We start from the raw sequence: 16,312 nt of genomic DNA, 5'->3' as shown, positions 1-16,312 counted from the left end.
ATTGCAGGGAGGCCAAGTGAGGAGATGAGAGGGACCCTCAAATCCATCTCTCCAAGGAGTTCTGGGCTGGGGTTTTAAGGAGATCATGGAGGGCAAGGGGTTAGGAAATTGGAGTCATTGATTGGGCAGGATAAGGGGGATGAAATCATCAAGATGTGGAAACTGCATTCTTTGGTGAGTTGACTCCTTTTGGGGTCCATCAGACCAGCTGGCATCAGTAGTTTCATCAGTATGCAGGACCTGAAAGAATATCTGAAATGGAAAACAACATTTCACAATGTTCAAGTTCAAGTTGTTATGTATAGAGCAGTTAAAAGGAACTATATTCTAGGGTCTATGTGATTCTGGGGCAATGGGTGGCCAACAACTGTGAAGAAGTGGTCAGGAGCAAGCTGACCTCATGATTAATGTTGAATGTGCTGCAAGCTTGGTTTATTTTCATTTCTCCCCCTCCCTTCTTCCCTGATTAATTTTATAAAGTGTATAGGGATGATTTCACAGGTGGCTATGTGCCTTGGAACTTAGGACAGGTATCTGACCAGAGGTTTGATTTGGGTGTTGTCAATCTATAGTGGGTAGTTCATACCGTTGGACACAGTGGAGCTATTGCCTGAATTGGAAAACACAATAGCTTTTCTTTGTTTATAAAGAAGATGCTTTCTGACCACTGTTGTGATTACTATTTTTTTTTGGCAGGAATAGGGCAATTCCCCCCACCTCCAATTCAACCACCTCCTCGTTTTTTTTTTGTTTTTTTTTTTGGTCACACAATAATACTCACCTCTTATTTTAGAGTCTGACTTCTTATGATTGAGAGATTATCAGTTGCAGTTAGTGGTGGAGATTATGACAGTAGAAGTGATTAAAGTAAACTAGTATATACCTGGAGATTCCAATTCATGACCCTGGCCTCTGTGGTACTGTGCTTTAATCAGCCATCTGGTTATTAGAAGATGACATTTTAAATGAATTGTAGGTTAAACTAATAAGTGCTGTTACTGTGACTTCCAGGCTATTGATGTTCAAGGATTTATATATTCTAGGGTTACTTTCTAATAGTACTAAGGAATATTCAAATTCAAGTTGCAGAGGTTTCAGAAAAGTGACATGAGCTAATTGGAGGTCCTTGATATATAAACTTGTGAAAAATTGGAGCCTCAGGTACAATTCATTCATCAGGCCCTTTTCCCTGGTAAGTCTTTCAGTGTGGACTAGGAGCACAATTAACAACATGAGATTTGAAGGTAGATTTAAGACCTAACTCTTCCACTTAAAAATGTGTGTCCTCTTAAGCTGCTCTTGTGGTTCAGAGATGGCTGAGGCAGTTCAAGATGCCTAGAAACAGAAAAAGGGAAGATTCTCTTCCCGAGTCTGTTTGAGTTTCCAAAGGCTGGGTGTGGTGGCTCATGCCTGTAATGCCAGCACTTTGGGAGGCTGAGGTGAGTGGATCACTTGAGCTCAGGAGTTCAAGACCAGCCTGGGCAACATGTCAAAACTCTGTCTTTACAAAAATTACAAGAATTAGCAGGGCATGGTGATACACGCCTGTAGTCCCAGCTACTCAGGATGCTGAGGTAGGAGGATCACTTGAGCCTGTGAAGTGGAGGTTGCAGTGAGCAGAGATTGCACCACTGCACTCCAGCCTAGGTAACAGAGTGAGACCCTGTCTCTTAAAAAAAAAAAAAAAAAAGAAATAAAAAAAAGAAATAAAGAAATATTTCCAAAAGACCAAAGCAAACTTCTCTTCATGTCTCATTAGTTAGAACTGCACTGCATGCCCAATCCTAAACCAGTCACTACAAAAAGAGCGGAAATACTGCTTGGCTCAATCATGTCTCCTGTGTTTCAAAATCTCATAATTTTATGAGTAGATGTGGATCTATTTTTATTCACTGCCAGTTGGCCACCTCAATGTACAGAGTTATTCTTTAAATTCTGAAAAATGTTCTTGAAATATAAGTGAATTTGCTTCTCTTTTATTTTTTTGTAATCTCCTTCTGGCACTTCTATTATCTGAGTGTTGGAACCCCTGGACTGGTCTACTATTCTTCTTATTTTTCTAATGTTTTTCATCCCTTTGTCTTTTTGTATTTTAAGTTTGTCATTTTGGCTTCTAAAAATTTGGTTTCCAGGAGCCCTGTTTTCTCCTTCTCTCTCTCTCTTTTTTTTTTTTTTTTGTTTGTTTGTTTTTGACGGGACCTCACTCTGTCACCCAACTAGAGTGCAGTGGAGCAATCATGGTTCACTGCAGCCTTGACCTCCAGGGCTCAAGCAATCCTCCCATTTCAGCCTCCTGAGTAGCTTGAACCACAGGCGTGTACCACTATGCCTGGCTATTTTTTTTTTTTTTTTTTTTTCATAGAGACAAGGTCTCATTATATTGCCTAGGCTGGTTTCTAGCTCCTGGGTTCAAGTGATCCTTTGACCTCGGCCTCCCAAAGTGCTAGGACTGCAGGCATGAGCCACCAGGCCTGGCCTATATTTTCTCTCTTAATGTTTGTATTTTATTGCATCCTATTCTTGTTTCATTGGGATAATATATTCTCTTATTGCTCTGAAAAAAATGGAATCTAGCTTTGAAGACTTTTTCCTCTTTGTAGTGTCTGTTTCTTTCCAATTGCTTTCTGTTATTTTTATTCTCTTTTTGTTAAGGTTTTCCTCAAACACCTGGCAATTATTTTTAAGATTGAGACATTAAAAACCCCTATGTGTGGGACTGGGCTTGTTGAATTTAAACCATACCATAGCGTGGGCTGTTTCACCGGGGGAATTTCTCCTCCTCTCCAGATGATGCAGGACTTTTCTGTTGCTTAGCTTGGCCAGATCTAGGTTCTTGTGTCATGCTCAGAAAAAAATTATGCACACGGAGATCGAAGAGTGAGCGGAGTAGAATTTATTAAGTGAAAGGAAAGTTCTCAGCAAAGAGCAGGGTCCTGAAAGCAGGTTCCCGATTGCCCCTTCACAGCTGAATTCAAGGGCTTTTATATATCCAAGCTGATGGGCTGGGTTCCCTATTTGTACAAGGCAGAAGTTTCTGGGGGCTCCACCCCCCATCCCCTCAGTGCGCATGCGTGCCCGTAGTCACCTCAGTGCGCATGCGTGCCCGTAGTAGTCCGTAGTCCCCTGCAGGCACGTCTCGGCAAGCACCCCTGTGAAGTTCCTTTATCTGCACAAAACATCTGTTGTAAACCCTTGTGGGGTAGGTCGCAGGTTCTCCGAGGGACACTTCTCTTACTGTCTGCCTAAAGCAAGCTGGCTAACTCCTTTCACTATTTCAGTACCTTTCAGTCTTTTCACTGGGATTGGTCAGAGAAGAATTTTTAAATCTCCTTGGAATGTAGAAGACTGAGTTTCCCCTGGTTCAGAGTCAGGGAGTGGGGCTGGGTATTTAAACATCAATGTGTGAAATCTTACCTAATCTAACATTTCAAGTAGCGTACCCTGCCCCTCAACTACGGTTGCTGCGTTGGTCTGTTTTCCTCACTGCAGTGACTAAACCTCCTATTTTCTGCCAGGATCGGAGAGAGGCATCTGCTGGGAGGCATCTGGTTGGGAAAAGCCTACTTCTTCGTAAATACCTTTTCTTTTTAGAATGGCTTTAGACTTGAGTGTTCCCATGTACCCCAGAGTGCTCCCATATACTCCAAAGTGTTTCTTCTATCACAAGCATACATTGGTGAGACACATTTGTTATAATTAATGAACAAATGCATATACATTATTATTAGCTAAAGTCTGTAGTTTATTTTTATATTCTTAGTTTTTTCCTAATGTCCTTTCTCCATTCCAGGATCCCATCTGGGATACTGCGTTACATTTAGCTGTCATGTGTCTACAGGATCCTTTCGGCTATGATAGTCTCTAAGACTTTCCTTGTTTTCTATGACCTTGAGTGTTTTGAGGAATACTGGGATGGTATTTTGTAGGATGTCCTGCTATTATACCGGAATTTATCTGATCTTTTTTCCACAATAAGAACGAGGTTATGGGTTATTGGGAGGAAGACCCCAGAGATGAAATACACCTCCCAACTATTTTTTAATATGAGACAGACTCTCACTCTGTTGCCGAGGCTGGAGTGCGGTGGCACAATGGCTCACTGCAGCCTTGAGCTCCTGGGATCAAATCAAGCAATTTTCTCACCTAAGCCTCCCGAGTAGCAAGGACTACAGGTGTGCCACAACACCTGGCTAATTTTTAAAACTTTTTGTAGAGATAGGGTCTTGCTATGTGTCCCAGGCTATTCTTGAACTCCTGGCTTCAAGTGATCCTCCAACCTCAGCCTCCCAAAGTACTGGAATTATATGTGTAAGCCACTGTGCCAGGCCTAAAATGCCATTTTCATCATATCATGATTGATGATGTTGACTTATGACTGTCCATGTTGGCCTTGATCTCCCAGCTGAAATGGTGTTTGTCAGGTTTCTCCACTGTAAAGTTACTCTTTTGTTTCCTCCTTTCATACTAGGTCCTTTGGAAGGAAGTCACTAGGTCCAGCCTATACCTAAGAAGTAGGGACTTATGCTAAAACTACCTTTTTGTTTTTTGTTTTTTTTCCCTCATTAGGTCATTGTTTTAATGGGCCTCAAAATTCTGTGACAGATTTTTTTGGTCAAGTTTCCATTAAAAAGTACTGATTTTAAAAACTAATAACTTAAACCTGCTACATGTGAAAAAAAAAAAAAAAAAAAAAAAAAAAAGCAGTGGTCCACAAAACATTCTCCTTTTTTTCTGAGGGATTTATGGTGCATTGTTATCATTAACCATTATTTTACTATTAAACTTAAATGGCCAATTGAAACAAACAGTTCTGAGACCGTTCTTCCACCACAGATTAGGATTGGGGTGGCAGGTATTAGGGATGATATTCATTTGGCCCTCTGAGCTTTCTGGGCAGACTTGGTGACCTTGACAGCTCCAGCAGCCTTCTTGTTCATTGCTTTGATGACACCCATGACAACTGTCTGTCTCACATCACAAACAGCAAAATAACCCGGAGGAGGATAATCTCAGACGCTGTCAACACACATGGGCTCATCAGGAACCATGTCAACAATGGCAGCATCACCAGACTTCAAGCATTTAGGGCCATCTTCCGGCTTCTTACCAGAACAACGATCAGTCTTTTCCTTCAGCTCAGCAAACATGCATGCAACGTGAGCTGTGTGACAATCCAGTACAGGGGCATAGCCTGCACCGATTTGGCCTGGGTGGCTCAGGATAATCACCTGAGCAGTGAAACTGGCTGCATCCACTGGTGGATCATTTTTGCGGTCACCAGCAACGTTGCCACAACAAATATCTTTGACAGACACATTCTTGACATTGAGGCCCGCCTTGTCCCCAGGAAGAGCTTCACTCAGAAATTCATGCTACACTTTAACAGACTTGACTTCCGTTGCAATGTTGATTGGAGGAAAAAAATATGGAATGCTTCATAAATTTGCATGTCATCCTTGTGTAGGGGCCATGCTAATCTTCTCTGTATTGTTCCCATTTTAGTATATGTGCTGCCGAAGCCAGTGTAAAACTAATTCTTAAATAGACTCCCATCCAGTCCTAGAATTGTCAGCTTACTCCTTCACTCCATTCCCAGCAGTACCCAGTGCTGCTGATTGGCGTGACGTGCTGAGATTCTGAGGTGCAGGTTGTGTGGCCTCCTGGCTTCCCCACTGTTGGCTCACAATTAGGCTTCCTTGTATCTTCTGACTGTGATTCAGTTTCCTGATTTCCCGGTTCTGGATTTTTGTTGCTGCTGTCTTCTCTGATTTCCTTGTCTTTGTGACTTTATGCTAGTTTTTGTACCTTTGTGTGTGTGTGTGTGTGTGTGTCTGTGTGTGTGTGTGTGATTTTGGTGGGGGTACTGGAGGGACTAGAGGTGTGGCAGTTTTAAAAACAAATTATTTGGCCAGGTGGCTCATGCCCATAATCCCAGCACTTTGGGCGGCTGAGACCGGCAGATCACCTGAGGTCAGGAGTTTGAGACCAGCCTGGCCAACATGGCAAAACTCTGTCTCTACTAAAAATACAAAAAAATTAGGCAGGTGTAGTGGCATGCGCCTGTAATTCCAGCTACTCTGGAGGTTGAGGCATGAGAAGTGCTTGAACTCAGGAGGCAGAGGTTGCAGTGAGCCAAGATTGCGCCACTGCTCCCCAGCCTGGGTGACAGAGCTAGACTCCTTCTGAAAAAAACAAAACCAAACCCCAAAAAACAAAACCAAAACAATAACACAAAACCCCAAATTCTTTGATTTTGCTTGCTTAAAGAGGCAGAGCTTAATTTCTCTTTCCTTGTGTGTAAGGCTGTACATAGTGTCTTGCCTCTAATGAGTGGAGTATGGCAGAAATGATGGTTTGTCACTTCTGAGATTAGGTCATAAAAGGACTGTGGCTTCCGTCTTGCACGTGTGTTCTTGCTCTGTCAGATCACTTACTTTGAAGAAAGCCAGCAGCCATCAGGCTGCTGTATGTGGGAAGGTCACAGGGTAAAGAACTGAAGTCTCCAGCTGATGACCAGCAAGAAACTGAGGCTGCCAACAACCACATGAGTGAGCTTTGTGTTGGATTCTCCAGTCCCAGCTGAGCCTTGAAGATGCTTTAAGCTGAGGCATTCCCAGATTTATGATAAGTTTGGGGTTAATTTATTACAAAGCCATAGATAACTAACCTAAGAGATAAATCACAAATGGAGACTTTTATAAGTGTTACTATGGCCTATGGTTATTTACCATTATGAATTTTTGAGAACTCAAATAAAGATGTGAGCTTTAAAAAATATATATATATATTTCTAGGCCAGGTGCGGTGGCTCATGCCTGTAATCCCAGCACTTTGGGAGGCCGAGGCAGGTGGATCACCTGAGGTCAGGAGTTCGAGACCAGTCTGGCCAACAAGGTGAAACCTTGTCTCTACTAAAAATACAGAAAAATAGCCGGGCGTGGTGGTAGGCAACTGTGATCTCAGCTACTTGGGAGGCTGAGGCAGGAGAATCGCTTGAACTTGGGAGGCAGCTGAGATTGCGTCACTGCACTCCAGCCTGGGGCAACAAGAGTGAAACTCCATCTCAAAAAAAAATTCAAAAAAAAAATCTTATTTTGAAATAATTTTAGATTTACAGAAAGGTTGCAAAGATAGTAGAGAGGATTTCCATATGCCCCTTACCCAATTTACACCATTGTTAACATCTTGCATTACCATGTCACATTTGTCAAAACAGAGAAACTGACTTTGGTTAGTTTCAGTAACCAAACTATATAGTTCATTAATCCAACTCCAGATTTTATTTGGTTTTACCAGTTTTTCTATTCATATCTTCTTCCTGTTCCAATCCAGGGCGGTGCATTATATTTAGTTTTCACATCTCCCCAGTTTCCTGGTCTGTGACCGTTTCTTAGTCTTGACTTGTTTTTCATGACCTTGACAGAGATCTGAACCCCACTGAAAGTAGTTTTATTTGGTAGATTGTGTTTCTTTGACTGTGACCGTGCTAGGAAATTGAACCACAGAGACGCAGGCTTTATACGAGTTGTAACACTTTTCCAATTTGACAATTAGTTTTACATTCATTTGCGCTATTGTTTGGTCGTCTGCCTTTCCCACTACCTTGGAAGATCCGTGAAAGTAGGGGCCATGTTTGTTTTGGAAACAGAATGATGTCTAGCACTTAGTACTTGCACCATAAATATATGTTAATGAATAAATGGATAGTTAATGATCTATGAGTATTTTTAATAAACCGGTGAGTTGCAGTGTTCCTCAGTGGACTTAGAATTTTGCCTTCATTATAGTAAGTTTTAAGCAAATAGTAACTATATGCCAGACCAACTGCCAAGTACTTTCTCTGCAATAGCTAAATAAATGTGTATTGAATTCCGTTACGTAAAATGAGGATTGCAAAATTCTTTCTGAGGGACAATGCTTCATTTCCCCTAGATGGGGAAGTCTTACTGCCTAGGAATTATTCCTTTTTATTAAGGAATTTACTGCTACCTAGGAATTACTCCTTTTTATTAAGCCCAATGCATTTGGAGGAAAGAAAGCTGTTGGACTGGGCATAGCAGCTGTTCTCTGGGAAATAGCAGTGTGTAAATATAGCAGATCTGTGTGCCAAGGAGGGAAACGAGAAATTAAATCAGGGTTCTTAGGAGCAATGAATGTAGAGAAGAACATCACAAGTTAACAGCATGGGGGAAGCAAATATAAATTCCCAAGACCTACCTCTGCCTCTTTGAAACCTAAAGCCTAAGTTCTGAAAACCTTACTCTAATTAAATACAACTTCACTTGAATTCAGTGCAAAACTTTCACCATCTCTCAACATTTGAATTTAAAAATTTTATGCTTTAGTATTACTATTCATATTACTATTGGCACTTTAGTTAAAATACTAAGTGCAAAACATTTGTTGGACTTTTTTTTATGGTGGGAAGAGGTGGAGAGGGTGATGGCACCATCTGGGAAGATGGTGGAGATGAATCTTAATGGAATTTGGGAAATGAGAAAAGCTGAGTTGGTGATGTCTATGTCTGACAACAGTGATGCATTCCAGTGGCAGCTCAACCAACATTATTATTAAAGGCTTTATGTGGTGGTTTATGTATTATTTAGAAATCATAATAAATTGGAATTGGACTTTTGGCACCTCTCCCAGGTGAAATCCCCTGAGTGTTTATCTTATACAAGACACAGAAGGAATTCAATTTTGGACCCATGTATTTGTCTAAATGCAACAAGTGACAATTTGTGTGTTTTTTTGTGTGTAGGGAAAAATAAAAATATATTTCAGAATAAAGTACACAAAAAGTCATCAAAGTAAAAATTCAGGACTGAGACTCTGGAATATATTTTGCTGGTGGCAGCATAGCCTGATAAATCAGGGCTGTTTGTTTACTTTCTTTATAATTGATTTTCCATATTTTTCAGCAAGCCACAAAAAATTCAGTTTAAAATATATCTGTTAGTATCTACAACCTTCTATGGGAAGAAATTACTTGTGTCCATCTTTTAAATTATTTGCCCTCATGAAATTTTCATGGCCTTACCTCCGTATTGCTTTTCCAAAAAAGGGACTCATTCATTTATTCATCCATTGTTTATAAATGCCTTGCATTGGATCTGAAATATAGTGGCATTTTATTCATCTTTGTCAAATGAAGAAACGTCTGCATGCATATAACATCATTCTGAACGTGTTTCCTAAGGCGTGGCCGCTTGAGATGGCTAATTTCCTTTCATTATCTGTTCTCCCTTTCTTTGGTATTATAATAACAGAACTTCTAACTTGGTTCTGTCTTTAAAAGGCAGGGGCTTGCCCTTCCTTTCCACCTTTACCCCTTATAAGGCACTGAGCCATTGTGGACAGCTGAAGGCAGTCCTCTGGAGATGGCAGAGCCACAGATGGGAGATGCTTTGATCCCTGCATAACACTGTGGAGCAGAGCCTCCCTCCAGCCCCACACTCTGCAGCTGTACCATTATGTGAGCGAGAAACAAACTTCCACCATGTTTAAGCCATTGTTATTTGGAGGTGACTCTTATACAGCACCCAAATTCATCTTTTAACCATACAATTCTCAAGGCATTAGTTCTAGAAGGGGTGAGAAGAGTAGTCCTCCAGTAACCAGAATATGGAAAAAGTCCATATTCTGAGAAAGTCCAATAAATGCTCTGAGGGTGTGGAGGAGGGAAAGTTCACATTCATTTGGAGAACAAATTAGAATTGCATTAGAAACTACAACATCTGAATTTTGAGAGCAGCATTACTCTAGAGTCTGAAGGGCATGGATATTATTATTCATGGAATCCTAACTGTCTAGCTTATTTTGTCTGGCTGTCTGTCACAGCATTGCTACCTACAGGCTTATGAATAAGGCACAGTCCAGAGAGTCTCAGGGGGTCAGTGTGGACTCAGTCCCCACCAGAACACAGAGGCTGTGTGAACTTTCTCTGAGTAAATGAATTATGATCCTCACAAATTATTAATATCAAGGTGGGTCAAGAATGTGGGCTTTGGAGTCAGATACAGTTTCACATTCTACCTCTACCACTTACCAGCTGTGAGACTGAGCAGAATATTGAAGTAGTTGAGATTTGGCCTGCTCGAGTTCAAATCTCTTTTCCACCACTTAGGAACTATGTGACCAAGGCAATTTGTTTAACCTCTCTATGACCTGATTTCCTCATGCGTAAAATGTAGATAATAAAAATACCTTCTTCACAGGGTTGTTGGGATGATTAAGTGAAAACTCCTTATAGTATTAAGTCATTAAGACGTATTTAATGCTTAGTATGTACCCGGCAATCATGTGTGCACACATACACATTTATATTTGTATTTCATATTTGTAAACAGAATAGTTAATATTACCTGTTGTTGTTATTAATGACCTAACTTCCTGGCATCTCAGTTTACTCATGTATAAAACAGAGGTGATAGTATCTGAATGACTGTTTGTCCTCATTTGTAAAATAATATCCACTCAGAGTTGTAAGATTATGTCTATAAAGCACATACACAATTCCTGGTACCTAGCAGGGTCAATAAATTACACAACTTTTGAAGTAGATCTCTACAAAAATTTCCTTACATTAAGGGAGGAGACCACCCCTCATATTGTCTTATGCCCAATTTCTGCCTCCAAAGAAAGAAGAAGTAAAAACTAAAAGGCAGAAATGGAATCCATAGGCAGACAGTCCAGCACTGTGCCCTGGTAGTTAAAGATCAACCCCTGACCTAGCTGCTCGTGTTATCTATAGATTTCAGACATCGTGTGGAAAAGCATCATGAAAATCCCTGTCCTGTTCTGTTCCGTTCTGATTACCGGTGCATGCAGCCCCCAGTCACGTACCCACTGCTTGCTCAGTCAATCACATGACCCTCTCACGCGGACCCCCTTAGAGTTGTGAGCCCTTAAAAGGGACAGGAATTGCTCACTCAGGGAGCTCGGTTTTTGGAGATGTGAGTCTGCCGATGCACCCAGCTGAATAAAGCCTTTTCCTTTCACAACTCGGTGTCTGAGGAGTTTTTGTCTGTGGCTCGTCCTGCTACAACATATTTCCTATGTCATTTTTATTTATTCATTTATTTTGAGACATGGTCTCACTCTGTTGCCCAGGTTGGAGTACAATAGTGTGATTGTAGTTCACTGTAGCCTTGAACTCCAGGGCTCGAAGGACCCTCTCAAGTAGCTGGGACTACAGGCGTGCACCACCATACCCAGCTAATTTTTGTATATATATATATTTTTTTGTAGAGATGGGATCTTGCTGTGTTGCCTGGGCTGGTCTTGAAATTCTGGCCTCAAGCTGTTACTGGTGGAGGGTCTTGACTATGAGTCCTCCAGGTTCTTGGCGTTTTGAATAAAGAATTGGACAAAAATAAATGCACAAAGCAATGAAAGAATGAAGCAACAAAAGCACAAATTTATTGAAACAAAAGTACACTCCACAGAGTGGGAGCGGACTTGTGTAAGTGGCTCAAGAGTGCTGGTTACAGAGTTTTCTGGGGATTAAATGCCCTCTAGAGGTTTCCCATTTGTTACTTGGTTAACACCTATGTAAGTGAAGTAGTGGCCTGCAACCAGTTTGATTAGTTGTGGAAGGTGACCAATCAGAAGCTGAAGTGAAATTACAAAGTTACACATGAAGACTTGGCCTGCAACCAGTCTGACTGGTTGCAGGAGGGGACCAATCAGAGATACTTTCATTTTTCATCTGCAAGGCAGAAAAGCGGGGGGTGGGTTTGCAAAGGGAGTAGCCTTTGATCCTTTTGTTACTTGGGTGTGGAGAGATGGAGTTTTCCTTTTGATTCCGTTCTGGGAATTCAGCACAAATTGGCTGTAGGTTCCCTGCCTCCAGACCCTATTCTCCTGCCTCAAAGCTGTCTTCCTGAACTGGCCTCTCAAAGTGCTGGGATTATAGGCGTGAGCCACTTCACCTGGCCCCTATGTTATGTTAAGGGAAATAAAGAGTTATGTGCAGTTTTGTTAAACGCAGTCTTGTGGGGGGATGGGCATATGTAAAATACTAAGTATTCAGCCTAACGCCCTGCTGCTTTAGCTGTCTTTTTAAGGATGCTGTGAAAAAGATACCAAGAATTACAGCTGGTGCTGGGGAGAGGAAATAGGAACAGCTACCATTTATTGGGGCCACCTATGTGGTTCACCAAAGCCCTTGAAAGTGCCTGTGTCCCTTCTGACAGTCAACGAAAGTGGGGTTCAGAGAAGGTCACACACCTGTCCTTGGGGATTTAGTGCACACCCTCCCTGGGAGTCCTATTCTGGCTTAAATGCCAGTAATAGCGCCAGGAGCCAGGCTGAGCTTGGAATATCTTCCCCAGGACCTCCTGCTTCTGCCTCCCACAGTCCGAGAAGGTGCTCACCCAAAGACCTTGGACCCCATGGCAGCCCCTCCAGAGCTCTGCCCATCTGGTCATTTCTCAACCCTTCGGGGAAAAAATACCCCCCCGCCCTCCTCAGCGAGAATGGGAGAACTCCTGCCACAGTGTCTCCCAGCGTGGGAGCACCTGCCCAGGCTTGTGTGTCATTGTGAGCATGGAGATGGTAGCAGGGGGCCAGAGTCACCCGCACATCCAGAAGGCTTCAGAAGCACTGACCCACAGTGGGTCCGCCCTAGAGATAAGGGGTTAAAGAAGAGGAGAAACAGCAGGAGGAGTGCTGGAGGCTGCCTGCCTGGGAGGCTGGGAGAAGCTCCTGGGGTTAATTCTGTGAGTTTTGTCAAGAAGGGGCTGGAAAGGGGAGTTGGAGGCTTCCTTCCCCTGAGAGAGTGCAGGCTGAAGAGGTGGACCTGGAGGAATGGGGCCAGGGCCCTGCCCAGCCGGAACAAGGAAGGCGGTGACTCAGATCTGGTCCTTTTTGCTCCTGCCAGGACAGTGACTGCTGCTGGGCCTACCTCTCGTCATGGTTACCTTGTCACATTCCCAGTCACAGCCCGGCTGTGTTCCGCCTGCAGGGTGAAAAAACCAGTGAGGTCCCAAGAGAGCCAGAAAACAGATTAGGGCCCTGCACACTGAATGGCAGACAGCAGTGGCATGTCATAAGGTCCCAGGTGCCCCAGACTGTGGGGTGGCACTAGCAAGACCTTGTTGGTTGCTTTGGGTGACTTCGTAACTGATGAGGCAGAGGCAAGATGGGACCCTCAGAGCCCACCCCTCAGGGGCTGTCACCTATGGCCGGGCCTTGGGTGCTTCCAGTGGCAAGGGGAGGATACCTTCTCATCTGTTCTCTCTAGAGTGGTACACATTTCTATAGACTTGGGTGTACAAGGGATGTAATTTTCTGTTTTCTATAATTTAATTTCTGATCTCTAGCATTCATTTGTGTGATACAGGAAAATGCAATCTGGTCACTAACATTTGAAATAAAATCAGTGACTTCAATCATATTCATCTTGAAGGCCAGGCACTCTAGGGGTGGCTGCTGAGCTGGGGCAGAGCTTTCACAAATGCCACTGTGGCAGCCTTCCTGGCTCTCCTGTGATCTTGGTCCTAACTCAGCCTCCTGCCCTGGTTATGTCACTGGGTCCTCACCAGCACTCTCTGTGGTGTCTGTGGTCCTCCACAGACAACTCAATGGCCCCTAAATGCCAGACCCTTGCCCGCTATTCTGCATTCTCCCCTTCCTGGATGCTAGGTGTGGGGAAGGCATGGGTGTGGGGAAGCTTCGGTTCTTTTCCTTGCCCTTCTGGGTCTTTGGGAGGGTTGTGACTGGCTGCGAGCGCCCACTCAGTTCCAACAACCCTTGCTGCCATCTCTGTGTTGTTATTTCCTGACCTTTGTGATGCAAGGGACAAAGTTGAAGCTGCCCTTGCCCAGGCTGGGAGAAGATGGAGGGCTCAGCTCAAGTAGGCAGACCGGCAGATTCTCTGTTCCTCTGCCTTTTGTTCTGTTCAGGCCCTCAGTGGATTGAATGGTGCCCACCCACACTGGGGAGGGCCCTGCTTTCCTCCATCTACCCATTCAAATGCTCATCTCTTCCAGAAACAGCCTCACAGACACACCCAGAATAACACTGAACCAAATACCTGGGCACCCTATGGGCCATTCTAGTTGACACAATGATTACACCCCAGTAAGAGGTTTCGTGAGTGAGGGTATTAGCACATCATTCAGCCATATTATCTAGAGTTCAGCTAATTTGCTGCACACTCTTTACCCAGGCTCTAGAAAAAGACATTTGAAGTTCCCCCCAGCCCAGACTGGAAAATATCATAAAATAGGACTTCTTTGGGGGCTTTGTACTTTACCTTTACCTCAATGTTCTTTTTTTTTTTTTTGAGACAGAGTCTTGCTCTGTCACCCAGGCTGGAGTCCAGTGGTACAATCTTGGCTCACTGCAACCTCCGCCTCCAGGGTTCGAGTGATTCTCCTGTCTCAGCCTCCCGAGTAGCTGGGACTACAGGCGTCTGCCATCACACCTGGCTATTTTTTATATTTTTAGTAGAGACGGGGTTTCACCATGTTGGCCAGGCCAGTCTCGAACTCCTGACCTCAGGTGATCTGCCCACGCTGGCCTCCCTCAGGGTTGGGATTATTGGCGTGAGCCACTGTGCCCGGCCTACCTAAATAAATGTTCTGCAGTCATCTTCACCAGGACCTTTGCTTTGAGTCTCAGTTCTTCTGAACGTTGTGGGTGTGGACAATTGGGGCAAAAAGGGAGCTTGATAAACGTGACATTTAGGAACCAGCTTCCTTTAGGGATTACTCCTGAGCACGTCTTAATGCTGGGATTCTGTTTGACATGTTGCACTTACTGGCCATGTCAACAGATGCTGTCAGGACAGGGAGATGTGAGAGAGGAAATACTGTAGCGGGGAATGGGATATGGAAATCAGGGTGGGGAAGACAAATAGGAAGTTTCTGTTTCAGTTAAATATAGCAGTTAGAGGATGAGGGTAAGAGATGATTTAAGATATAAGATTTATCTTAAAAATTTTCATTAATGTTTATTATTTTTTCCCAGATTATGAAAGTAGAAAATTTGGAGGATACAATTACAAAGAAGAAAATAATTACCTCGTAGTTCTATTACACAGAAATAAGCTTTTTAATGCAGAAATATATCTCTACGTCTAACATGTATTTTATAAGAATATTTTATATTGACTACTTTATAATAATCTATTTTAAGAGTTTTTATAACTATGAAAGCAATCCCTGCTTGCTTTAGGACACTGAAGCAGAGCAGACTGTGTAAATGAACAGTCATTCTCTGGGAGAGTTAGTGTTGACATTTGGTGTGTATCCTTCCGGATATTTTCCTCACACGTGTACCTTCTGCAAATTGCTTTTTTTTTTTTTTTTTTTTTTTTTTTTTTACAATTAACTGTCCTTTCCCACAACCACCAGGCCATAGGTTTCCAATATCTTCTTTTCATTCCCTGTGCTGGTGCCTACTCTGGTGAGTTAATGAGCTCATAATGTTAAACAGGCCAAGGCCACTGGTTCATTCCCCAAGTAGTACCCTTTCGAGGCATAGTTCCTGACGGTAACTGTGGGGTGATTCCCAGGACAGGAGATGAGAGCAAAAGGCTCTCTCCCTTCCTGGGAGAGTGGACCCCAGGGAGGCAGGTCAGTTCCCTGTATCCTCCCCAAGTGCTGCCCCCATGCTCAGCTATTCCCACCTGATCACAGCCGTATCCCATGTGGCGGCCGTGGCTTGCTTAGCAGAATGGTACCAGCATTTAAGTTGACTTTAAAGATGGGGCATGCCTTGCATCTCAACATTTGTAGTGGCATGTACGCTTGTGTTCCAGACTTGAACAGCCTCTGAGGAACTCTGAAAGGTCATTTCTGAGGTGGCTTCTAATTTGTCTGAAAAGTTATAGTGGTGCCTGGAAGCAGGGAAAAGTCCGGCAATTTAATTGTCACCTTGTTTGCAAACATTACCTGCCTCCTAAGAGGGATGATGGTAAGTATAAACACTGGCTGGGCCACTAACAGAAGAACATGTGACCTCGCAGGGTGCTCCTACTTCTATTACCAGCCGGGCTTGTTTCTCTCTCTGTCTCTCTCTCTCTCTGTCTCTCTCTCTCTCTGTTTCTCTCTCTCTCTGTCTCTTTCCCTTTCCTTTAATAAATCCTCGATGCCCATCAGGAGGTTCAATTTCAAATACCTGTAGGACTGGGATGGTGACAGAACCAGTGGAGTGGGAACAGTGGCGCTCTCATGGGGGCAGTTCCACTGATTGCTGACCTGCTGGAGGGTGGGCATCGTGTTGCCAGAAATTGGGTTTTCAGGGTAATTGGAAGTCCACATTTTAATATGAAATCTCCCAATTTTAAATACAGGCAATTAAG

The 16,312-nt window shown here is 43.2% G+C and overlaps 1 non-coding gene and 1 pseudogene across 1 annotated transcript; both read right to left on the bottom strand.

Moving 5' to 3' along the window:
• Window positions 1–4,868: 4,868 nt before the first annotated feature.
• LOC105468020 (elongation factor 1-alpha 1 pseudogene) lies at window positions 4,869–9,472 on the bottom strand (annotated as a pseudogene).
• LOC112424337 (U6 spliceosomal RNA) lies at window positions 5,420–5,531 on the bottom strand. Its single transcript, XR_003015077.1, has one exon. It is a non-coding gene; the product is annotated as a U6 spliceosomal RNA (small nuclear RNA).
• Window positions 9,473–16,312: the final 6,840 nt, after the last annotated feature.

Source organism: Macaca nemestrina, chromosome 9, assembly GCF_043159975.1.
Source record: "Macaca nemestrina isolate mMacNem1 chromosome 9, mMacNem.hap1, whole genome shotgun sequence".
Classification (NCBI taxonomy): Eukaryota; Metazoa; Chordata; class Mammalia; order Primates; family Cercopithecidae; genus Macaca; species Macaca nemestrina.
Note: the sequence above shows the minus strand (reverse complement) of the source record. Positions and strands in the feature narration are given on the sequence as shown.